At 41.8% G+C, this 26,155-nt stretch overlaps 1 protein-coding gene across 1 annotated transcript in view; it reads right to left on the bottom strand.

Moving 5' to 3' along the window:
- Positions 1-18,214, bottom strand: part of SPATS2 (spermatogenesis associated serine rich 2) — a 134,996-nt gene extending 116,782 nt beyond the window's left edge. The window contains exon 1 of the mRNA XM_082665095.1: positions 17,964-18,214. The gene's annotated coding sequence lies outside the window, so the exon portion shown is untranslated. The remainder of the gene's footprint in view (positions 1-17,963) is intronic.
- Positions 18,215-26,155: the final 7,941 nt, after the last annotated feature.

Raw genomic sequence — 26,155 nt, 5'->3', positions numbered from 1 at the left:
CCCATCAGGTTGTTTTAACTGAAATTATAAGGAATAGTACAGAAACAGACCTTCTCAACTGAGCTCCATATTACCTATGTACATCTCCACCTGGATATCCCACAGGAAACTCAAATGGAACATGTCCCTAGTAAAAGAACTGCTTAACTCAAATCAGTTTCTTAAAAAACAAGGGGTGGTAGGTTTTGTATATTTATACATAAAGGATTAAGTATGTGTGAGGGAGAAAAAAAAGAATATCCATAATCCAGCTAAATCTACCAAAAATCAATAAAATTATCCAGATTTCCCATGTTAAAAAAAAATTAACGTCTCAATTAAATTCATTCACTCCCAAACCTGCCCTTCTTCTTAGAGTGCCTACTCTAGGTGGTCTCCCAAATAAGAAACTCAGGGAGTGATGCTAGATTCTTCCCCTTCTTCCCCTACCTTAATCCAGCCATTATCTTAATCTAACATACAGCATTTCTAAATTTCCTTGAATTTGTCTTCTCTATTCCAACTACCTTATATCAGGGCTTGATCTCTTTCCTATATTACAGCAATAGCTTTATAATGTTCCAACTATCCTCCACATAATTGCTGAAGGGATCCTTCTAGATTGAATGTAAGCCTGCATATGTCACTCTCCTGCTTAAAATTCCCCAAGGAGTCTAAAATTTAAGCTTCTCAGCATTGCAAATAAAATTCTTTATTAAATGACCTTACTCTGGCCTCCATCCTTATTTAAAACTACTTTTCTCACTCATTCATTCAATTCATCAGTCACCAAATGTTTATTGAGCACCTATAATATCCCAGGTTCTGTAGGCACTGAGAAATACTCTAGTGAACAAAATAAAATGTCCTACCCTCTTGAAGCTTACAGTCTAATGGAGGAAATTACTCAGTGAATATATTCATCCACTTAACAATCTTTTTTGTATATCTACCTGTATAAGCACTCTTGTCAGTGCTGGAAATACAGTGATGAGCAAGACGAGGTCCTTACCCTCAGACAGTTTATATCTGAGAGAAACTGTGATAAATGCCATTAAAATAAAGCTATGATGGGGCTTCCCTGGCGGCGCAGTGGTTGAGAGTCCGCCTGCCGATGCAGGGGACACGGGTTCGTGCCCCGGTCCGGGAAGATCCCACATGCCGCGGAGCGGCTGGGCCCGTGAGCCATGGCCGCTGAGCCTGCGCGTCCGGAGCCTGTGCTCCGCAACGGGAGAGGCCACAACAGTGAGAGGCCCGCGTACCGCAAAAAAAAAACAAAACAAATAAATAAAAATAAATAAAGCTATGAGATACACAAGGACAGGAAAACCTGAACCAATCTGAGGGGTCAGGAAAGACTTCTGAAATCGAGTGATATCTGAGATAAGAACCAAAGATGAAGAGGCAATGGCAAGGAAAAGAGTTGTGATGGTGAAGAGTATTCCAGGCAGAGGGAACAGCCTTTGTACAAGGCCCTGACATGAGTGGGAGACCAGGGCATTAGGGAAAATAAAAAGCCAGAGTAACCAGAGAGTAGGAATGGTGTCCAAGGAAGGTGACAACACAGGCACTAAAATTTAAATCAAATAAACGATCACTGTGTCGGGAATGGATATTAGGCGTCTAAGAGTGGAATCTGGGGGGCCCATTTAAAAGGCTATTACAGGGGACTTCGCTGGCAGCCCAGTGGTTAAGACACTGCGCTTCCAATGCAGGGGGCGCAGGTTCGATCCCTGGTTGGGGAACAAGATTCCACATGTCGTGTGGCCCAGCCAAAAAAAACAAGGCTATTACAGTAGTCCAGAGCTGAAGCCAAATGATACACAGGAATATCTAAACCAGACAGATGCCTTAATGCCTACGAACTGCAAAGGAATCTAGGCCATAGTCCCTGTGCCAAGCCAACAAGTTGAACTGGCTATAAATTCAAGAAACATAAAGGTCTACTCCATCCATGAAACAGGAAATAGAAACACTCGGCTCACTGAGAGAACAGCAAGCACTGCACCTGCGCCTAGAGATGGAAAAGGTTACCTGGAAGAAAATGGATCCCAGGCCTGCATCATTCACAGATGTGAAGTCTAAATTCACACTACACGTATGGTACAAGGACCTCAATCTGACACTTCATCATAAATAAGGTTCAGAACTAAAGAATGAAATAGGACCACAACAGAGCAAATGAAAAACTGTACAGTAGAGATGATTCCACAATCTGAGACACACAGGACTTAAGTTCAGTTTTTTTGTTTTTTTGTGGTTTTTTTGTTTTTTGGCTGCTCCATGTGGCCTGTGGGATCCTAGTTCCCCAACCAGGGATCAAACCTGGGCTCCCAGCAGCGAAAGCATGGAGCCCCAACCACTGGATCACCAGGGAATTCCCAAGTTCAGTGTTTAAAGAAAAAAAAAAGAAAAAACAAACACAGAGAAACAAACCTCCCACAGGGAAATCAGCTGATACAGCCATCAGAGACTGCACCCCAAGAATAAGAAATAATATAACCTGAAAAAGACATTTTAAAAGAAGGTTTAAAAATAAGATACGGTTCCCCCTAAGATCAGGAACAAGACAAGGATATCTATTCTTACTACTTCTCTTTACTACTGTACTAGAGGTTCCAACCAACACAATCAGGCAAGAAAAAGAATTAAAAGGCATCCAGACTGAAAAGAAATAAGTAAAATTGTCTTTACTCATAGACGACATAATTATTTGTATGAAAACGTCTGATGAAACCTACAAAAAAACTATACTAGATTAAGTGAATTTAGGAAGGTTGCAGAATACAAAATCAGTACACAAAAATCAACTGTATTTCTATAACTAGCAATAAACAATCAGAAACTGAAACTAAAAACACAACAGTACAGGAAATTCCCTGGCGGTCCGGTGGTTAGGACTCCATGCTTTCACTGCTGTGGGCCTGGGTTTGATCCCTGGTTGGGGAACTAAGATCCCACAAGTTTCGTGGTGCAGCCAAAAAACAAAAAGAAACAAAAAAACAAAACAAATAGTATAAAAAAATAGTATAAAAAAAATACCCGTAAGAATAAATCTGTCATTGCAGCACTATTTACAATAGCCAAGACATGGAAGCAACCATGTCCATCGACAGAGGAGTGGATAAAGAAGATGTGGTACATATATACAATGGAATATTACTCAGCCATAAAAAAGAACAAAATAATGCCATTTGCAGCAACATGGATGAACCTAAAGATTGTCATACTGAGTGAAGTAAGTCAGACAAAGATAAATATCATAAGATATCGCTTATACTTAGAATTTAAAAAAATGGTACAAATGAACTTATTTACAAAACAGAAATAGAGTCACAGATGTAGAAAACTTATGGTTACCTGGGGGGAAAGGGGGGGAGGATAAATTGGGAGATGGGGATTCACATATACACACTACTATCTATAAAATAGATAACTAATAAGGACCTACTTTATAGCACAGGGAGCTATACTCAGTCCTCTGCAATGACCTATATGAGAAAGAATCTAAAAAAGAGTAGATATATGTATATATATAACTGATTCACTTTGATGTACACCTGACACAACACTGTAAATCAACTATACTCCAACAAAAATTTTTTTAAAAGACTCAACAATTAAAAAAAAGAATAAATCTGACAAAAGATGTGAAAGATCTATACAGTGAAAACTACACAGCATTGTGGAGAGAAATTAAAGACCTAAATAAATGGATATATATATAGACATATATTTGTTATTGGGCTGGAAGGCTTGATATTGTTAGAATGTCAATTCTCTCCAAGTTGATTTAATAGAGCTAAAGCAATTTCAACCAAGATCCCAGCAGACATTTTTGTAGAAACTGACAAACTAGTTCTAAAATCCATATGAATATGCAGAGGTACTAGAATGGCCAAAACAACTTTGAAAAAGAAGTTGGAGGATGAACAATACCTGATTTCAAGATGTATTATAAAGTTATAGTAATCAAAGACCATGTGGTACTTGCACAAAGATCAGTGGAACAGAATAGAGGGTCCAGAAACATTCCCACACATACACAGACAACTGATTTTTGACAAAGATAAAAGGCAACTTAGTCTTCCAACAAACGGTACTGAAAAATTAGATATCCATATGCAAAAAATGAACTTTCACCCATAGTTTGGTATTATATAAAAAAATTAATTCAAAATGGATTGCAGATCTAAATGTAAAACCTAAAACTATTAAGTTTCCTAGAAGAACTCAGAAGTGAAAAACTTTTTAACCTTGGGTTGGACAAAGATTTCTTAGACATGACACCAAAAGCACAAAACTTTTGTTCTTTGAAAAGACATTGTTATGAGAAAAGATAATGCACAGAGTGATAGAAAATGTTTGCAAATCATATATCCAATGAAGGACTTGCATCCAGAATAAAGAACTCTCAAAACAACAATTAGCAAATGAACAACTCAATTTTTTAAATGGGTTTATGATTTTAAAACACTTCACCAAAGACGCACATGAAAAGCAGTTCAGCTTCCTTAGTCATCAGGGAAATGCATATTAAAACAATCAGGTACCACTATGCAACTATTAGAAGGACTAAAGTTTTTAAAAATTAAAAAGACTGACCGCATCAAGTACTGGCAAAAATGTGAAGCAACTGGAACTCTCACAGACTGATAGGGGTGTAAAAATGACAAAACCATTTTGGAAAGCACTTTGACAATTCCTTAAAAAATTAAAGGAGTTAAACTATTCGACCCAGCCATGCTACTCCTAGGTATTTATCCAAGAGAAAATAAATGTCCATACAAAGACATGCACACAAATGTTCACCAGCAGTTTTTATTTGTAGTGGTTAAAAACTGCTAACAATCCAAAGTCCATCAGCTGGCTACTGAATGCATAAAAAAAAATTGTAATAGATACACACTAACCATAAACACGGGTTAACCTCAAAATAATTAAGCTGAGTGAAAGAAGCCAGACCCCCATACACAAACAATTAGTATACGCAGTATGATTCCATTTATATGAAACAGAAAATGCAAACCAATCGAGTGACAGAAAGCAGATTAATGATTGCCTGGGGGAGGGGAGAGGGAAGTAGGGGAGAAAGGGCATGACAGAGGAAACAAGGAAACTTTTGGGGGGTAATGGACAGTTTCACAGGTATATGTCAAAACTTATCAAACTGTCCACTTTAAACACATGTAGTTTATTCTACGTCAATTACACCTCAATGAAGTTGTTTTATTAAAAAAAAACAAGGCAGGAAGAGCCACAGATTAGGAGAATAACTGCAATGCATACTGACACAGGATTAGTATCCACATGTGTTACTAATACCTATAACTCAATTTAAAACAAAACCGAGACTTCCCTGGTGGTCTAGTGGTAAAGAATCCACCTTCCACTGCAGGGGACGTGGGTTCGATCCTTGGCCAGGGAACTAAACTCCCACATGCTGCAGGGCAACTAAGCCTGTGCGTCACAACTACTGATCTCGAGCGCCTCCACTACAGAGCCCACGCGCCCTGGAGCCCTCGCACCACAACTAGAGAGAGAAAACCCACATGCCACAACTAGAGATCGAAGCCCGAGCGCCGCAATGAAGAGACAGCACGCCGTTACAAAAGAACCCGCATGCCTCAATGAAGACCCCATGTGCCACAACTAAGACCTGATGCAGACAAAAAGTAAGGAAAATAAATAAGTAAAATAAATAGGTATTTAAAAAAACAAACAACTCAATAGGAAAATAAGCCATAGAAATGAACAAATAATTTACAACAGAGAAAAAGTAAATGACAATAAACAAATTAAAATATGCTCAAACTTACTAACAATGGAGAGAATGCAAATTAAAACATAAAATAGGGAAAGTGGTGGGGGAGGTGGTGTGATGAATTGGGAGATTGGGATTGACATGTATACACTAATATGTATAAAATGGATAACTAATAAGAACCTGCTGTATAAAAAAATAAAATACAAAAATTCAAAATAAATAAATAAAATAGTCCCCTCATCCATTAAAAAACAAACCCATAAAATAGTACAACACACATAACATCAGCAAAAGTTGTAAAGATCCAGGACTTCCCTGGTGGTGCAGTGGTTAAGAATCCGCTTGCCAATGCAGGGGACACGGGTTCGAGGCCTCGTCCAGGAAGAGCCCACATACCGTGGATAAACCAGGCCCGTGCACCACAACTACTGAGCCTCGCTCTAGACCCCCATGAGCCACAACTATTGAGCCCGCATGCCACAACTACTGAAGCCCAAGCGCCTAGAGTCTGTGCCCCGCAACAAGAGAAGCCACCACAATGAGAAGCCCGCGCACCGCAACGAAGTGTAGCCCCTGCTCGCTGCAACTAGAGGAAGCCCACTTGCAGCAACAAAGACCCAATGCAGACAAAAATAAAATAAATAAAATAAATTTATATTAAAAAAAAACAAGACTGGAGTGGAGAGAAGGAATGGGATTTAAAGCATTCTAAGTTTCCTGTATTGTTCAGGAAGGCAGAGATACTAATTTTAGAGTTCAATAGGTATGCATGTTAAAAATGTAAGGGTTAACTCCTAAAAAGAAAAATACATAAACATAAAATGTTCAACTTGAAAATCAGTAAAAGAAAAAAAGAATATATATATATATATGTATATATATATATGAGAGCAAATAAGCAGCATGGTTTAAAAAAAATAAGGTATAAACTAAAATGGCAGAAATAAGTCTAGAAGTATCAGGAATCACATTAAATATGAAAAGACTAAACTTATCAAAAGACTATCAGACTGATTTTTTTTATTGTATGATTTTTAAAAATTTTTTATTGGAGTAGAGTTGATTTACAATGTTGTCACACTGGTTTTTTTTTAACCCAACTATTCACAGATTACCAAGATACATTTAAAGCAAAGTGAGCCAGAAAGGTAGAAAATTTAAAGGAAAATTAAAAGATATGCTATACAAATAGTAATCAAAAGAAATATTAGTATTATTCATTAATTAATATTAATTTTAGACAATAAGACTTAAAGCAGAAATCATTAATATGCAGTCATCAAGAGAGAGCCAACAGCATTCATCAAAAGAGTACCCATTACTCCTGCAGTGAAACAGTCCTCTCCCCCATGGAGAGATATTTAAGAGGGTCCAAGTACTTGGAAGAAAAATGACCTTCCTGAGATCCTGCCATTTGCAACAACATGGATGAACCTGGAGGACATTATGCTAAGTGAAATAAGCCAGACACAGAAAGAAAAAATCTGCAGGATCTCATTATATCTGGAATCCTTTTCAAAAAGTCAAATACTTAGAAGCAGAGAGTAGAATGGTGGTTATGAGAGGCAGGGAGGTGGGGGAAACGGGGAGATGGTGAAAGGGTACAAAGCTGTAATTATGTAGGATGAATAAGTCTAGAGATCTAACGTACAGCATAGTGATTACAGTTTGTAATACTGTATTGGATACTGGACATTTGTTAAGAGAGTAGATTTCAGGTACTCCCATCACACAAAAAAATGTTAGCTATGTGAGAAAATATGTTAATTAGCTTGACTATAGTAATCACTTTGCTGTGATATACCATGTATATCAAAATATCATGTTGTACATCTTAAATACACACAATTTTTATTTTAAATTAAATTTTTTTTAATTAAAAATTTAAAAGAACGTCCTTCACCAGGATTCAGGACTCCTTGCCCTTCCCTCCCTCCTAACACTCACACCCTCACCTCCAGTATCTATCTGCGTGCTATCTACCAGGCCTAACCTTTTAATGTTCTTTATCTTTATATTGTCCATCAAAAGAAACCCCAGACTTCCAGACCTCTCATCTCCCATGTTCTAATCCCCACACAGTTAGTCCTACACACTCCCTGCTCTGTCCCCATGTGTCACACACCTCTCTCCAAATTCTGAAACCCTTCCACTTGTGCCCAACATTTCCAACCTCTACTCTGGACTCTTCAACTTCTTATCCTAATTGAAACCTGGTTCCCCTCTGAGGCCATACTTCCCTTGCAGCCCTCAAGTAGTGAAAGTTATTTTTCCCATACCCCTCATACCACTGGACCTGGGGGTGGGAAGTGCCCTCCTTGCTCCTCACTGATGCTTCCAAATTAGTCTCCTTCTGTCTTCCCTAAAAAACCTCTACTTTGAATATCATGTGAAAACTCTATTACCCATTACCAGGCTGTGATGGTTAATTTTATGTGTCAACTTGACTGGATCACGGGGTGCCCAGATATTTGGCTAAACATCATATCCGGATATATCTGAGGGGGTGTTTTCAAATGAGACTAACATTTGAATCAGCAGACTGAGTAAAGCAGGTGATCATCCAATCCACTGAGGTACCAAATAAAATAAAAAGAAAGAGGAAGGGAGAATTCATTCTCATTCTCTCTCTCTCTCTCTCTCTCTGTCTGACTGCTTGAGCTGAGCTATCGGTCTTCCGCTTTTGGACTTGGACTTAAACCATCAGTGTTCCTGGGTCCCAGGCCTTCAGACTCAGACCGGAATTTACACTGCTGGCTTTGCTAGGTCTCCAGCTTACAGCCCCCAGATTCTCAGCCCCCATAATTGCATGAGCCAATTCTTATAATAAACCTTACTCCAGATAGATATAGATACAGATACAGATGTACCTTATTGATTCTTTTTTTTAAATAAATTTATCTATTTATTTTTGGCTGTGTCAGGTCTTCGTTGCTGCGCACGGCGCTTCTCATTGAGGTGGCTTCTCTTGTTGCAGAGCACAGTCTCTAGGCACACGGGCTTCAGTAGTTGTGGCACACAGGCTCAGTAGTTGTGGCTCATGGGCTCTAGAGCACAGGCTCAGTAGTTGTCACGCATGGGCTGAGCTGCCCCATGGCATGTGGGATCTTCTGGACCAGGGTTCGAACCTGTGTCTCCTGCATTGGCAGGCGGATTCGTTTTTATTTTTTTAACATCATTACTAGAGTATAATTACTTTACAATGTTGTGTTACTTTCTGCTGTATAACAAAGTGAATCAGCTATATGTGTGTGTGTATATATGTATATATATATATATATATATATATATATATATATATATATCTCCACTCCCTCTTGCATCTCCCTCCCATGCTCCCTATCCCACCCCTCTAGGTGGTCACAAAGCCCCAAGCTGATCTCCCTGTGCTATGCAGCTGCTTCCACTAACTATTTATTTTACATTTAGTAGTGTATATATGTCCATGCCACTCTCTCACTTCGTCCCAGCTATCCCTTCCCCCTCCCCGTGTCCTCAAGTCCATTCTCTACATCTGCGTCTTTATTCTTGTCCTGGTAGGTGGATTCTTAACCACTGCGTCACCAGGGAAGTCCCCCTACGGATTCTTTCTCTCTGGAAAACCCTACATTGTGACTCTCCACAACACTGTTCCTGTCCTAACTCTCAGTGATTTCAATTTCACATAGATAATCTTTCTAACACTCATCTCCTTGAATTCCTATCTCACTTCTTTGAATTCCTTGCTTCCAATGATCTTGTCCTTCACCTACACAGCCCACAATGATGCCTCCATAACCATGCTCCGTCTCTCACCTACTCAGATTCCAACATCTTTTGATCCCACCACAACATTCAATTAACTGATTATACCAACTTTTCACCATCTCTTGGCAACTTCACGTCCTCCCTTCCCTCCTGACCTGGTTTAAATTCCACAGTGTATTATCACAATCACTCTCTTACACATATTCTCCATTGCCTTGACCCTCTCATGTTTTGTTCTACGATCTGAGTAAAACCTTTCTCTGGTTAAATCCACTCCAAACATACACCCCTGCAGCTGAATGTGGCTGGAGGAAAAAAACATGTTGACTAATCTCACTTTAAATTCATGTCCACAAACCTGGAGGGATCCTTAATGCCACCTGGCAATCATACAGCATTTCCCTGCTGCAGCCACTCTTACACTCTCCCAATCAAGTTCACACCTTCTCCACTCTCCAAACCTCCATCACCTCCTCCCCACCCTCACTCTCAGCTGAGCATTTTGATTCCTTACTCACTGAGAATATTAAAACGGAAGAAAACTTTCACAAACTCCTACTGCCAAAGCAATCCACCTACTTGATGGTGGGTTTGAGATACATTTTGAAGATGAAATCAACAAGAATTGGAGATGGATCTGATGCGAGGTATGGGGAAGAGAAAGGGATCAAAGATGACTTTCAAGTCTTTGCTCAAATATTATTTTCTCAACAAGACTTTCCCTTACCGCCTTTCAGTCTCTGTCTTTCCCGTGCTCTCTCGCGCTCTCTCTCTCTCTCTCTCACACACACACACACACACAGTCACACAGTCACATGTTCACACATTGTCTCTGTCTCCTTTCCTGTTTTTTGTTTTGAGTTTTTTCTTTTCAATACCAGTTATCACCAACTGAAATACTAAACATTTTACTCCTTTGCTTAACATCTGCCTTCCCCTACTAGAGTATAACTGCGCGCAGGCAAGGATTTTTATGCTTAGTTCACTCCTGCAGATCAGAAAAATAGTAGGCACTCAGTAATATTGATACTTTGTTAAAGAAATGAACTGTTCCTGGCATGAGCAAATGGTTGGATGGCGGTGCCATTTACATAGAAGAAGAATACCTTAATGGGGGAAGAATCATAGTCTCTATACAAAGGAGCTTATAATCTAGTGAGAGAAAGACACTGAAACATACATTTACAACATATTAGGATTCTATGATTTGTTAAATCTACGATAAAAGCAGAATTGAAGAACTAATATTCTATGATCTGATTTTTATCAAAACTGCATGCTTTTATATATATATATACACACTTGCACACACAACACATACACATACATATATGTGTACATACACACAACACATACATATATGTTTCCGCAACTATACAGAAAAAGTTCTGGAAGGAAAGTTACCAAACTGTTAGCCTGTGGGGCAAGAACAGTACTATGCTATGTATGGGGAATGAGACTGAAGAGAGGGTGAGGAGACTTTCACTTTTCACCTTATACATGTTTTACAATAAGCATATTGCTCTTATAATTTAAAAATGAGACATGGAAAAATTTCCTTCCTAAAGGGAAAAAAACATATTTAACAGAAGATTAACACCCAGACTATAAAAAACTTCTATAAAACAAACAAAAAAAACAATTTAAAAATGGACAAAGTACATAAAAAGATATTTTGCAAAGAAATATAGTCAATAAACATACACAACACACTCAACCTCATGTTTAATCAAGAAAAACAAAACACTTTTTTTTTTTTTATTTTTTGGTACGCGGGCCTCTCACTGTTGTGGCCTCTCCCGTTGCGGAGCACAAGCTCCAGATGCGCAGGCTCAGCAGCCATGGCTCACGGGCCTAGCCACTCCGCGGCATGTGGGATCTTCCCGGATCGGGGCACGAACCCGTGTCCCCTGCATCGGCAGGCGGACTCTCAACCACTGCACCACCAGGGAAGCCCACAAAACACTTTTAATTCACCAGATAATAGCAAATGTTTTAAGTGTATAAGTTCGTTACCTACAACTACTGGTAGGACTGCAAATTGGTATTTTTTTAAAGTAATTTAGTGAGCAGCAAAGTAAACAGTGTTATAATCCAAAGAATAATAAATATCCATGAGCCCATAATGTGTAAATAAATTATTAAATAAATAAATGGGGGACAAAGTACAAGTCTCTTTACAAAAAAATTCTAATTAATAAATGTAGAAGTAATGAGAGAAACAGAAAATAACAATTAGGATACCATAGTAATAACTGCTGCAGGCAAGATCTGATGAATGCTAAAATTAACAGGTGATCTTTTAAGAGAAACAGTATATTTGCATAGACTCAAAATATCGCCCTAAAATATTTACTGTGGAGGTTTAAACCTGTGTCCAAATTCTGAGACTTCACCCTCCAGAAGGTGGAACTTTTTTTTTCTTTTAATAAACTTATTTATTTATATTTTATTTTTGTCTGCGTTGGGTTTTCGTTGCGGCGAGCGGAGGCTACTCTTCGTTGCGGTGTGGGGGCTTCTCATTGCGGTGCCTTCTCTTGTTGCAGAGCACGGGCTCTAGAGCGCAGGCTCAGTAGTTGTGGCGCACGGTCTTAGTTGCTCTGAGGCATGTGGGATCTTCCCAGACCAGGGCTCGAACCCGTGTCCCCTGCATTGGCAGGCGGATTCTTAACCATTGCGCCACCAGGGAAGCCCTCAAATAACTTTTAAAAGACATCCAGGGAATTCCCTGGCGGTCCACTGGTTAGGACTCAGCACTTTCACTGCTGGAGCCCGAGTTCAATCCCTGACTGGAGAACTAAGATCCTGCAAGCCTCACAGCACAGCCAAAAAAAAAAAAGACCTCCATAAAATACAACGTTTGAATCGAGACAGAGGTGAAAAAGATTACCCAACTAAGCTTTGTTTAAAGTACTGTCAACTTAACAAGGAATTAGATAACCATCTCAAGAAACCTAGTGTGTCCTGACTACTAAGATGTAACAAAACATCAAGTTTGCATCTGAGTTAAATGGCTGCCTTAGTCTGTGGTGGTTCTGTGCCACCTACTATTCAGGTCCTGCAACACCTTTATTTCCTGTCATTCATCATAGTTATAAACGAGTTTCACTGTTCTCATCAAATGTGACGGAGCTTCTAATGATGAGATCCTTGTCCTGAGCACTTGTGCAGCATATGAAGGTAGGCTATGATGGCAATTTACTACAAAGATATAAGAGGATAACCAAAGTGAGCAGAAGAGTCACTTCCACCACACACTACCGTACATTCTGAATCAATGTAACAGTAGAAGATAGCCAGGAAGAGCCAGCAGTGGGTTGACCACACTGACATGTTGTAATCAGAGACTAAGTAGATAATTTAAAGAAAAGTATTGCTCTACTACTGATGGTAGCCTTCAAACAGCAGCAGATCATTTACTACTGGACAGATCACATGTACTCAAGAGAGGAAAGACTGTAGGTTTTACAAACAGGTCTTTGCAGTTCTATACACGTCAACAGGAAGTAACCTCACTGGCAGCATCTTCAGGTACGAAAGATATCTTCACTTACTAACATGACCCATCTATAATCATATAATGGCCTCATCACAAACCTACTTCTCAGTCCCAACACCCTTTAGCCAACTCTAAAAATGAACACCGACACACACACACACACACACACACACACACACACACACACTCCACAACTAGTAATCATGTCATCTTGTTAATTAAGTAATATAAAAATCCTTACCAACAATCCAAGGTTGTCATTTAAGGTCTGAACTAGTAAGAATCCCTGTGTAACCCTAACCACAAATTAGTCATAGGACAATGACTGCAGAAGCTGCCTTTAAGCTGATGGTTATGTTCTCAGACCCTACAGAATATTTTAAGGGTCTGGGGCTGCTGCTGCAGAATCTGTGTAGAAGATGGATGTATATTTCAGGAACTCACCACAACTAGCCGCTATGGTGGATTTGAACACAGAGAGTAAATGCTGGCTTCTGGCCAATCCTTAATATCAGCAACCTAAAGTATATATAAACTTTAAATCTTCTGGAAAAATATTTCAGAACCAACAGACCACCTCCAAGGTAAGTGTGAGCTCACTAAGACTCCTATGAGGCTCCCAGAAAACGGCATGTGAGCCTTAAGTCCCTTTGTAACCCAGTAACTCAAGGAGCAAGATGCAGGTGTAATTAACCTCCTGCGACAATTAGAAAAAATGAAATTGGAGGTTAGACCCATCCTAAGAGACAGTTCACTGTCAGCCTGCAGATATTTCAATCTATTATATCTGGTACTATGTGACAACTCTCTCTCTCTCAAATACATACAGGGAAGGAGAAAAAAATGGACTCAAACAGTACTTCCTGTATTACAGCTACCTTCTTGAAATATTTAAAGTATATAGTAGGCACTCAAACTTTTTTCAATGAATAAAGAAGGGATATAAGCAATATATCCCTTCTGTTGGTAAGCAATAACCAACAGCTCATACATGTAAAACATTTTAAAATGAAAAAAAGCACCCTAAATTTCAATCAAAGGCAGCAAAGTGAACTGAAGATACTCTACACTATTGACACATTTTTCAAATATACACACAAATAACGTTCTTAAAATGATCATCCACATTTATAGGTATGACTGGAAAGATCTGTATATAACAAATGGTTCCTTCCACATTGGATACATTTCATACTTTAGAACAGAAACTCCCACTTTCTTCATCAACTGAACCGTCTACACGATTTTCAAAAGTACTTTTATTGCTAAGTTGAAATGTATTTTCATGTGCTTGCCAGATGTCTTGACACATAAATATAATTAGACAGAAGCTAAGAGAGAGCCATGAACACTGGATAAATCATTTCCTTTTGAATCATTTCCAGTGCAAGTGTCCGGCAAACTGTGCAGAAAGTCAGCAGAGGAAACAGCAGCTCTCGAACATAAGGCCAAGTACTACCTTCAGGTGAACACACTACAACCACCGTTTAAAAGTCACCAAACTTCCACAAAAAATTAAACATAGGATTACCATATGAACAGATATCAAACATATATTTGTATACCAATGTTCACAGCAGCATTATTCACAATAGCCAAAAGGTGGAAACAACCTGTGTCCATTTACAGATGAATGGATAAACAAAATGTGGTATATGCTTACAATGGAATATTACTCAGTCCTAAAAAGGAATGAAATTCTGACACAGGCTAAAACACTGATGAACCTTGAAGACACTGTGCTAAGTGAAATAAGCCAGAGACAAATGGACAAATACTATATGATTCCACTTATGTAAGGTGCCTAGAATAATAGTATTCCTAGAGATGGAAAGTGGAATAGTGGTTGCCAGGGGCTGGGGGAAAAGAGGAATGGGGAGTTATTGTTTAATAGCAGTTTCAGTTTGGGAATATAAAAATGTTCTGGAGTTGGACGGTGGTCATGGTTACACAGCAATATGAATGTACTTAATGCCACTGAAGTGTAGACTTAAAAAATGGTTTAAATGGCAAATTTTATGTTATGTGTATTTTACCACAACTTTTTTTTTAAGTAACCAAGCAAGAATGATGGTCAAACCTTTGTGGCAAAAACATATCAAGAAAAGTGGTAAGAGTCTGCAACAAGCATGCTTCACTGTCATCCTCCAGAGCCTAGATGACTTGCCTGAATGTCCAGACCTCAGAATAGGAGGGATGGACATGCCATTTTCATGTTGCTACAGATATATATATATCAATATCATATACTGGTATATATGAATGAGAAGATATATTAGAAGGTGAATTATATTCTGTAGGAGGTTGTTTGCTAAATAATGAATGGGCTCCCCTTCCCAACAATTAAATCAGAAAAATATAAGCTTTACCTTCCAGGCTCCAATGTAAGCAGCAAGACTGAAATAATCAGTTTTACTTCTAACAAAGAAGCACAGTGGATCCTAAAGAGTGACTTTAAGTTCCCAGTTTTAATATGGTGGCTCTACAATGGAAAGTGCAAGCAGCAATACAATAATAATAATAATAAAAATACAAACTTCTTTCACCACCATTATGAAGTTACTTAACCTTTCTAAGCCTCATCTGAAATATGAGAAAAATGCTTACAACTACCTTATAAGGATTGTTTGAAGATCTAATAAAGTAATACATATAAAACACAGTGAGTTCAGTCCCTAGAATACCTAAATGCTCAACAACAAAATTCCCTCCCCTCCTGCAATTCACTAGTATCTGTAGCTTTTGCTGCTCCTGGATCAGCCTCCACAGGCTATGCTGATGTTGTGGCCATTAAGCTCTGGCTCCTCCCTCAGGCCCCAGCTGTTTCTCTCGGTTCTAGTTGTTTTACTCCTGGTTTCTAAGAGGATCCCGTCTATATTTAGACATAATGCCAGTACCAACTGTGGACTCAACAGGTGCTTGGAGGGCACTTGAGCACTCAGCAGTTTTCGACTGTTTTCCAGAGTTAATTGGTTTTGGCTCCACAACTGGCTGTCTTGACTTCTACAAGGAAGAGTGCCACGTATGCACAGTACTTCAGCAGTACACCAGACTGAACAGAAAATTAAGTGTGCTCACAGGACAAACCCTTAGCAAGAAGATGTTTTTGCCTATTATCTGGGCCCCCAAAGATTTGTTAAATCACAAGGGCAATAAACCTTCCATAAACTCTACAGATGTAGCCCATCAACCCAATCTTTGCCTAAATCACTGTATCAAACCCAGGTTTCAACCAATTCATGCTGCTTGTATTTCAACCAAGATCAGGAGGAGAAAGCAGGCAGAACAACAGGAAAGATTTAAAGAAGGCATCAAACAGAGCTGGGTCTGAATTCAGCTTTATTTACTACTAGTTTTGTGACCTTAGTAAGTTATTTAATCTCTTAATTTATAAAATAGGAAATGATAGTGAGGATTAAATTAAATGAGATAATACACACAGAACAATCTTAGCACCTTGCCTAGCCTACCATAAGAGGTCAATAAAGAGCCTCATTATCACTAATGAGGAAACTGCACTCACTTCTTGCTTTGTTCAGTTTTTATAACATAGAAGAAAAGTGACATTTAGATCATTATTTTTGGACTTTTATAAAATAGTATAATGCCACTATCCAAGACCTAGCTGAGAAATGTAAACCGAAAACTTCACAGAAATCTTAGATGAGTCAGCAAAACGTTAATGCTCCCCAAAATAAAAAGCTTAATGTGTACTATTTATGAACACATAATGGTAACTACAATTTCAAAATCAGCAATCTTGTACCTAGTACCATTCAAAATTTGGTCTGGAAATCCAAGTATCAAGGAAATGCAAAGATCATAACCCCAAATATACTTTCCCACAATATTTTCAAATCACCTTAATTCAAACTGGAAGGTACAAGGCAGCCTGATAATTTGAAATCAGCATCAAGAATTTCTTGAGGCAGAACCCAGACTCTCCCCCACAAGCATAAAACCAGTAGCAGATGGTACATGCTCATTTCTCAGTGAGAAACTGTAATTCTAACAAAGTACAGATAACTTAGATTTTATCAAGTCTGCTCATCACGTTTTAGTCTAAATGAAAACAAACTCTTGGTTCTCCTCCAAACACTCTAACCTCTGCATTATCAATGACCAAACTCAAAGCAAGATGCCTATTTTTAGTGATCTGTCCTCTCCTGCTTCATTAACCGCAGGTAAATTACATAGAGAGGGAAAATAAATATTACAAGCATGCTTTATCAATGAAATGAACTATAAATGATAACCAATTATTAAAAGAACGGCTTGTACTCGTTGGCAGAGGGACATGCCAGAGAAAGATCCACCTTCTAAAAGAACCCAGTCATCCTGGATGAATTAGGAGAAAAATGCCACTCCAGTCCACCTAACTTATACTCTCTAACTGGATTTATCCTTCTGCTTTAATTCAAGCCCAAACCACATATATTTTATGTCTCTGCCCCACTTTGCTTTATTTTCCGTTCCGTTTCCCGCTCCCCCATTCCAAGAATGCCCCCCTATCTCTTATTTTTAAATCCCACTTTGCCCCCAAATCCTAAATACGTCGGACACCCACGCAGATGACCTTACGCATCCCCGTTGAATTCCCAGTTCATCGTACTTCTCATACCAAATGATCCATTCTTTCATTCCTTTCGATCTCTCGTTGGTTCTTAAAATCCAGTACCCCACACACGCTCACATCAGAGTCCCCCCTCACTCCATTGTTTCCCTGGCCTATGCCTCCGGAAACCCCCCAACTCGGACCCGTGTGCTTCGGCCCGCCCCACTGACCACAGAAACCTTTCACCATCTGGGCACTCCAGGTTCCAAAGGGTTCACGTCCCCCTCCTCTCGGTACCCCAACCCCCACCAACTGCCCCCTCGCCCTGTGCCTTCCCTCAAGCCCGCTCTCTGCACCTCTGTGCCCCGCTTCATCCCCCACCAACTCCTCCACCCAGCACCCTCAGCCTCACCTACCCCAGGCCCCCGCAGTCGCCGTGTCCCCCAGTTCCGGCTCTGCGTCCGGGACGCTCCCGGGTCTGAGAAGAGGAAAGGAGCTCCTCCGCCGCCTCCTCCTCCTCTTCTAGAGCCGCCGCCGTAGCCGCCGCGCTCCTCCCCCAGCTCTCCCGGAGCCGGACGCCGCCCCGCCCCAACCGCCCCTTTCCTCTCTTCCCTCCTCTGCCGGGCGGCGGGCTGGGAATCGCAGCCACGGCTCAGGCCCGGAGGGCCAGCCGATCCACACCGACCTCGCCGGAGCTCGAGCTCTTCGCCCCGCCCTGCAGCCCACTCGGGCGCGTGCGCGCCAGCCAGCCAGCGCACAGGGCGCGTGCTCGCGCCGGCGCGACCCCGGCGCGCCGAGCTCGAGGCCATTGCAGCCAACGGGCGCGCGAGCGAGGCCTGGGCGCGAGGCGGCCCGCGAGCCGGGGATCTGCGCGCGGAGAGGTGCGGGGCCGGAGGCCGCCTCCAGTCCGTCGGGTTACCGCTCCTATCGTGACCGGGTCCCGTGCACCTCGCACCGCCCGCCACATCGCGCGCCCGAGTTCAGGGAGCGCAGGCGTCGCCGGGGATTGGGAAGAACGACAAAGGGAAGGGGCTGAAAGAGTGGGTCGGGAACCAACTAGATGGAAGTGGGGACGGGTGGGACACGAGCTCGCGCCCGCGTGCAGAATGGCCAGTGCCCAGAAGGAGCTGGGCGGCGTGGGGTGGGGAGACAGCGCGCGCTAGGAGTGGAGGGCCCCAGCTGGAACTGCCGGAAAGAGCCGAAACTCCCCCGGAGGTTGCCGAAGGCAGACGCCTGGAGGGGAACCTTGCTGAGGGGCTTTTCTCACTAGGTCCCGGTCGGGATTCTGTCTCCCAGGCTGCTGTCCATTTCGGCACTACGACTCCGCCCCGACGACTTAACACCATTTTCCACTTTGCCTCCTTCCCGACCCAAGTTTTACTCCAAAAGTCCATTTCAGAGCCACCAGCTGCGGAAAACGCCCGGACGTCCGGACTTCGCGGCCGCTCAGCCTCCTGGGAATCCATAGAGGCAGATGCGGAGTGGTGGCGGGAGGATGCGCCTCCCAGGCCCGGCACAAGATAAATTCGGGAGTAACTTGAGGGTTCTCAGCCTAGTCCGCCAGGCACACTGCCCAAGTCCATTTCTGCGTCGGTTTTCTGGCATACTAAGTTGTCTGCATCCCCCTACGCGGCTGTGGTCACATTGCCCGAATCTTTCTGTTAAATACTCTTCTGTCTTCGTGGTTAGATTCCCAAGCACCCCGGGCGGGGCCAGAACCATCTCTAATATTTGCGCGCCTTTCCAGCCAGTGTCCTCCATGTATGAAGCACTCACCCCACTGCCAACTGGTCAGCGATCTGTTGGGAGTGGCTAGAGGCTGGGCATTTAGACAATCAGCAGTGAAAAGGTTAATCAGAATCTGTCCCCATGTTCTTGTCTTTTGAAGCCAAAGCATAAGGGGCTCTGGACAGGCACCAACAACAAGCCAGAGAGTATATATGAGTGTGTGCAGACACCACAGTCACAATGTAGTTTTGGTTTCCACAGGTTTGTTGTTGGAGTTGCAGTACTAGTACATCTCTACGAAGTCATCTGGTCCTTTGGTTTTTAACCTCGCATGGAGTGGAAGGGTCAAAAATCCTCTGGAGCCCACTGGCCCCTGGTTAATAATGCCTAACCTAATACAACCATATATCATTTACAGATCTAAAGAAACAGAAGACTAGGTCATCCAACTAGTTAGGGCACTACACCATGTGTTGCTTACTATTGAATCTTCTTTCAAAGATTCAAATAGAAGCAAACCATCCAAATACCTGCTCTCTCTTCATTTACTAAATTGACCACCCAGTGAGTGGGAGGCATTGTTCTAGGTGTGGGTCACTTACAAAGAATAAAAGTAGATCATTGGGCTTCCCTGGTGGTACAGTGGTTCAGAATCTGCCTGCCAAGGTAGGGGACACGGGTTCGAGCCCTGGTCCGGGAAGATCCCACATGCCGCGGAGCAACTAAGCCCGTGTGCCACAACTACTGAAGCCCTTGTGCTCCCCAACAAGAGAAGCCACCACAATGAGAAGCCTGCACACCGCAACGAAGAGTAGCCCCCGCAACTAGAGAAAGCCCACGTGCAGCAACGAAGACCCAATACAGCCAAAAATAAATAAATAAAATTAAGAAAAAACACAAAACTAGATCATTATCCTCAAGGAGAGTATCCAGTTGTAATGGAGGATAAAAGCTAGTAAATAATTAACTATAACATGTGATAAGTGCTGAAACAGAAAAGTGCAAAGTAGTATAGGAACATACAGTGTAGGAATGGGATAATATTACCCTGGTTAATAGAAAACTTCATACTAAAGAATGGGGCCTGAACCAATAGGATCCAAGATCTTATTCCATAACTGGTTTCACCTACCAAAAGTCACTTGGGAAACGCCTTCATTAGAGGGCCTGATGCTGCTTGCCAAGCCAATAGTTTCTTCTTTGGGAGGAAAATTAAATCCCCACTTTTGGAAACCTTACAGTCTATTAGGAAAGACATAATGCCTTTCCTAAGAAAGTCCCTGATCTAATGGGAGAGAATTTTTGTATGTGGATATGCCATTCAAACAGAAGGGAGGTGGATAAAGGAACATGCCTAGGTCAGATCTATAAGAGCTGTCAAAACATCACTGGAAATCGAATGAGATGGAATCATATCTCCTCTAAGAGAGAGTTCTGTTGTCGAGAGGAACAGTTTGCTAAGTCCCTGGGCTGACAGTAAGGGTAGACTCTTTTTTTTTTTTTTTTTGCGGTACACAGGCCTCTCACTGTCGTGGCCTCTCCCGTTGTGGAGCACAGGCTCCGGACGCACAGGCTCAGCGGCCATGGCTCACGGGCCCAGCCGCTCCGCGGCATGTGGGATCTTCCCAGACCAGGGCAGGGCACGAACCCGTGTCCCCTGCATTGGCAGGCGGACGCTCAACCACTGCGCCACCAGGGAAGCCCAAGGGTAGACTCTTCACAAGGATTTTACTCAAGACATAGTGGCCCTCCAAGAAGGGTGGGTCACACAGAGCATATGTTTTGTTGAATGGAATTTGCAAGAGGGGTACTGCAATCACGGTCCACCTTCGCCCTTTCTCCACGCAGCACTCAACCTCTCTAAAAGGACATTGAGCAAATGTTTCAAAAATGCCTTTTTGACCTGAGCTATAAAGATTATTTTTATCATTGTTCTTTATCCTACATACACATTTTCCATTTTATATGCTATACTTCACAATAAAACAAAGTAAGCATTTAAAATAGTGGCAAATTGGGGGCTTCCCTGGTGGCGCAGTGGTTGGGAGTCCGCCTGCCGATGCAGTGGACGCGGGTTCGTGCCCTGGTCCAGGAGGATCCCTTATGCCGCGGAGCGGCTGGGTCCGTGGGCCATGGCCGCTGGGCCTGCGCGTCCGGAGCCTGCGCGTCCAGAGCCTGTGCTCCGCAACGGGAGAGGCCGCGACAGTGAGAGGCCCGCGTACTGCAAAACAAAAAACAAATAGTGGCAAATTGTTTTAAAGCTGCCTATAAATTATATTGGAGGAAAAGAAATGCTGTAATAAATTCAACATATAATACTGTGGCCTACTCTGAAGAAAACACAAAAACAACCAAATTTTTGAAATGATTAGAGTAACTGCTATGGATTACAACAGAAGACTATTTAGAAATAACATCCATGTGTCTTAGTTTGGCTTAAGGGCATTGATTTATCCCAGGTTACCTAATGACTGAGGCAAAATGAGAACTAAAGGTAAGTCATGACACAGTCATCACCTTGGCAGATATATTCTGCAGAAATTAACACGACCTAATTTAAAATATTTTCAAATAGATTCTTGAGATCAGAACTTTTATCATGTTTTTCTTTGAGTTGATATTTTGTATCTTAAGTGATGGATTGTCAGATTCCATGTTTTTATTAGGGGAAAAAAAAGAGGCTGAAGTTAAAGTCTCTGTTGACTAAAGGTGAAGCTGCAAACCACAACAAGCATGAAGACCAGCAGAGAATATCTCATAAGGGTGTACTTTTCCCTTTGCTTGGACTACCTCTGATACCTAAGAATATTGATGTTGGCAGTCCACACTGTGTGTCTTAGAAATTTAGTTTCATGGGATGCTGAATAGATGTTATCTGAAAAAACTATTCCAGGTCCAAGTAAGTTTGGGAAATACTGGGTAAAATAAAAATGAATTGGTTTACTTCCCAGAGCATTTAACATGATAATGTGCATTGTTAATATTGAAGGGAGGGACTTCCCTGGTGGCGCAGTGGTTAAGAATCCGCCTGCCAATTCAGTGGACACAGGTTCGATCCCTGGTCCGGGAAGATCCCACATGCCACAGAGCACCTAAGCCTGTGCGCCACAGCTACTGAGCCCAGAGCCACAACTACTGAGCCCACGTGCCGCAACTACTGAAGCCTGCGGGCCTAGGGCCCGTGCTCTGCAACAAGAGAAGCCACCTCAATGAAAAGCCCACACACCGCAACAAAGAGTAGCCCCTGCTCGCTGCAACTAGAGAAAGCCCACGTGCAGCAACGAAGACCCAACGCAGCAAAAAATAATAATAATTAATTAACTTTAAATTAATTTTAAAAAATATTGAAGGGAATGTAGTATATAGTGTGCAGCTTTCCCCCAAGGAAACTTTTTGTGCAGGATTAATGTTTCTTTGAACAGCCACTTTATAAAGTTCTATTAAAGGGGTTTGATGGGGCTTCCCTGGGGCTTCCCTGGTGGCGCAGTGGTTGAGTCCGCCTGTCGATGCAGAGGACACAGGTTCGTGACCCGGTCTGGGAAGATCCCACATGCCACAGAGCGGCTGGGCCCGTGAGCCATGGCCGCTGAGCCTGTGCGTCCAGAGCCTGTGCTCCACAGCGGGAGAGGCCCCAACAGTGAGAGGCCCGTGTACTGCAAAAAAAAAAAAAAAAAAAAAAAAAAAAGGGGGTTTGATTAGGTTGTAATTTCCCATTTTATAGATAACAAAACTGAGGTTCAAAGACATGGGTAACATACCCAAATTCAGTTGTGCATCAGATGTTTAGAGCTGCAAAAGGCCTTAAATTGTCAAAGGTTGAATTGTTAAATCATGAAATTAGTGGCAATGTCAGAACCAAAACTCAGATTTGAAACACTCAGTTCAGTGAAAGTGCCTTGCAGGTTCATTAAAAACTTGAAATTGAATTTGTTTCTATGTGTGAGATTTATAACTAATACTGCTTTACTGAAAGTTCATGCATGGAATTTCAGCATGCTCTTTCACTTATACAGTCTGTCACCACTTTTTAAAGTGATAATGCCACCCTCTGTAAAATGTTTTATGGTTTAGAAAGTGCCCTCAACACATCTCATTTGAATGTCTCAACAACCCTGTGATGCAAGCATCATTGTCCTCATTTAACAAATGAGGAAACCGAGGCTCTAAATTGTTAAATAGCAGGGGGTTTTTGTTTGGTTGGTTTTTGGAGGAAAGGTTTATTGCAAGGCCAAGCAAAGAAACGGGTGGCTCATGCTCAAAAAACCTGGACTCCCTTAAGTAGCAATTTACCATATTTAGTAAATGTCCTGTTATTTGCATTGAGAGAAGACAGTCCTGCTGTCAAGGGCCTTTGGTATAGTCAAGGAGACAAGACTTAAAAACGTGAGATAGAGAATGATTATATGGCAACATGTAAGAAAATGCTTGATAGAATGGTACAAACTGGACAAGACTGCTGAAGGAATTCAAGGAGGAAAGATTACTGGGGATGGACTTAATCAGCAAAGGCATCACTTAGGGATAAACCTTAAGCTGGATCATAAAAGAAGTGTAAAGATTTGGATTAGCAGAGGGGAAAAAGGATTATAGAAAAGAAGAGTGACATCAGCAAAGACATAAACATGAGAACAAAAAACACACTGCTGGAAAAGAATTAGAGTTTGAAGGGAGATGGGTCTGAAATGATCAGTCTCTTGGCTGTACAAGAAAAATCACCTGCTAAGAGGCAGAGTTCCCAGTCACTTAATATAAAATGAGCGAGTGCTTTCCAACCCAAATTACACAGAAAAGCAGTAAACTTACACTCTCTGTTGTGGACCCCAGGAATGAAAACGAGAAAGTAGCAACAGAAGCCAAGTCCAAACTGGTGGTTATGGGTAGGAAGGAGAGGTGGGGGAGTAACATGAGCCTCACTGGCCCTCAGATCTGTGATTGGGAAATATATGAATAGAAGACATCTATATTTCCTCTGTACCCTCCCCATTCCTTTCCTGATACTAAATCATTTGAAAGGTGCCTGACCTCCTGATGGTAAGGAAAATGCCCCTTTAAGTGATGCTTGGAAGCCAGGCTCTCATGCTAATTTAGTCACTGCGCAGCAGAGAATGTTCCCCACAACCTTTCTTAGCCCAGAAATGGACCTAAGGTCTGGCCAGAATGGGTTAAAATCATTCCCTTCCAACTTTCCCACACAGGGCACTTCTCTATTCTATTGAAACTTATCACTGAGGTTTAAATCTAGAAAATCCAAGGTCTTGCTGAAAGGTATAATAGTTTGCAAGTAAGCAGATGGATGAGAGGTGGAGAGAAAGAAGAGAATTGGGAAGAAAAGGAAAAGGAAAATGAAGAAAGCAACAAACTATTGAAATGAAACCTCGGGACTTCCCTGGTGGTCCAGTGGTAAAGAATCCACCTTCCAATGCAGGGGACGCGGGTTCGATCACTGGTCAGGGAACTAAGATCGCACATGCCCCGGGGCAACTAAGCTCTCGTGCCTCAACGAGAGAGCCTGCGTGCCGCAAACTACAGAGCCCACGCGACCTGAAGCCTGCGTGCCACAACTAGAGAGAGAAAATCCACATGCCACAACTAGAGAAAAGCCTGAGCACCACAACGAAGAGACCACGTGCCGCAAGGAAAAATCCTGCATGCCTCAAGGAAAATCCCACGTGCTGCAACTAAGACCCGATGCAGCCAAAAAAGTAAGGAAAATAAATAAATAAATATTAACAAAAAAAATTGACCTTGACTAAAGTCATTAAAAAAAAAAGGGGGGGGACCTCCCTGGTGGTCCAGTGGTTAAGAATCTGCCTACCAATGCAGGGGACGCAGATTCTATCCCTGGTCTGGGAACTAAGATCCCACACGCCGTGGGGCAACGAAGCCTGTAATGCTCTAGAGCCTGCGTGCCACAACTAGAGAGAAGCCTGTGCGCAGCAACGAAGATCCCACGTGCTGCACCTAAGACCGACACAGCCAAAGAAGGAAAGAAATGAAACCGCATTTAGCTGGAACCCTATGTAAATATTCTGCATTTGTTGTTCAAAACCCATCTTAGCAAAACAAACAAACAAAACCAGTTAGTTGAACAAGTTTCAATCCCTTGGAATGACTAAGAGAAAAAGATGGCAAGGAACATGAAGAGAAACCAAAAAAGCAGCTTCTCAGGGTGTGAACTGGCATGAAATTTGTGTTTAAGCAAAGCTCTAACATGAGATTTCACCAGAGTTTCTGGGGAGATCAAATGACATCTAGAAAACGTACTTCATTTGGAGTTTGACCTGAATAACACCCAAAGACAACTTCACAGTTTCTCTCACCTTCCCAACAAAAGGAAGGGACTGAACTCTGGTAATGAACCAACTAAGGAGGTACCACTACCAGATTCTAAAAAAAAGTGGACATATTTTACCCTTGTGACAGGCTTCAGGCGCCACCTGCAGTTCTCAGCTAAGACTGCAGTAAACCTAGACCTCCTGCTAGCTTGTTAGGACCACCCACTGCTAAAGAAAAAAGAAAACAAAGAAAGAAAGAAAGAAATTCCATCCAGGGAGTCCTCAAAAGCCTCCTAGGTCCTAGAGTAGGTGCAAACGCAGCTTGAAGACACAGAGCCTAGGAAAAGACCTAAGGGCCTTAGTTGGCTATAAGCTCCATGAGCAAACCACCCCCTCAAAAAACAAGCTAAGAAATTCTTAGACTGCTTGATTTAAAGGATGATATATTGTCCAGACCTTGAGAACTTAATAGCTCCACAGTACCCTGTTCTGTCTGAACACATCTGAGAATTGCATTTAGTTCTGGGCACCACAATTTAAGAGCAATATTGACAACAGTCATAAAAATGTTCATACCCTTTGACCCAGTAATCCCACGCATGGGA

The sequence above is a fragment of the Grampus griseus genome, assembly GCF_964374135.1.
Source record: "Grampus griseus genome assembly, chromosome: 11".
Taxonomy (NCBI): Eukaryota; Metazoa; Chordata; class Mammalia; order Artiodactyla; family Delphinidae; genus Grampus; species Grampus griseus.
Note: the sequence above shows the minus strand (reverse complement) of the source record. Positions and strands in the feature narration are given on the sequence as shown.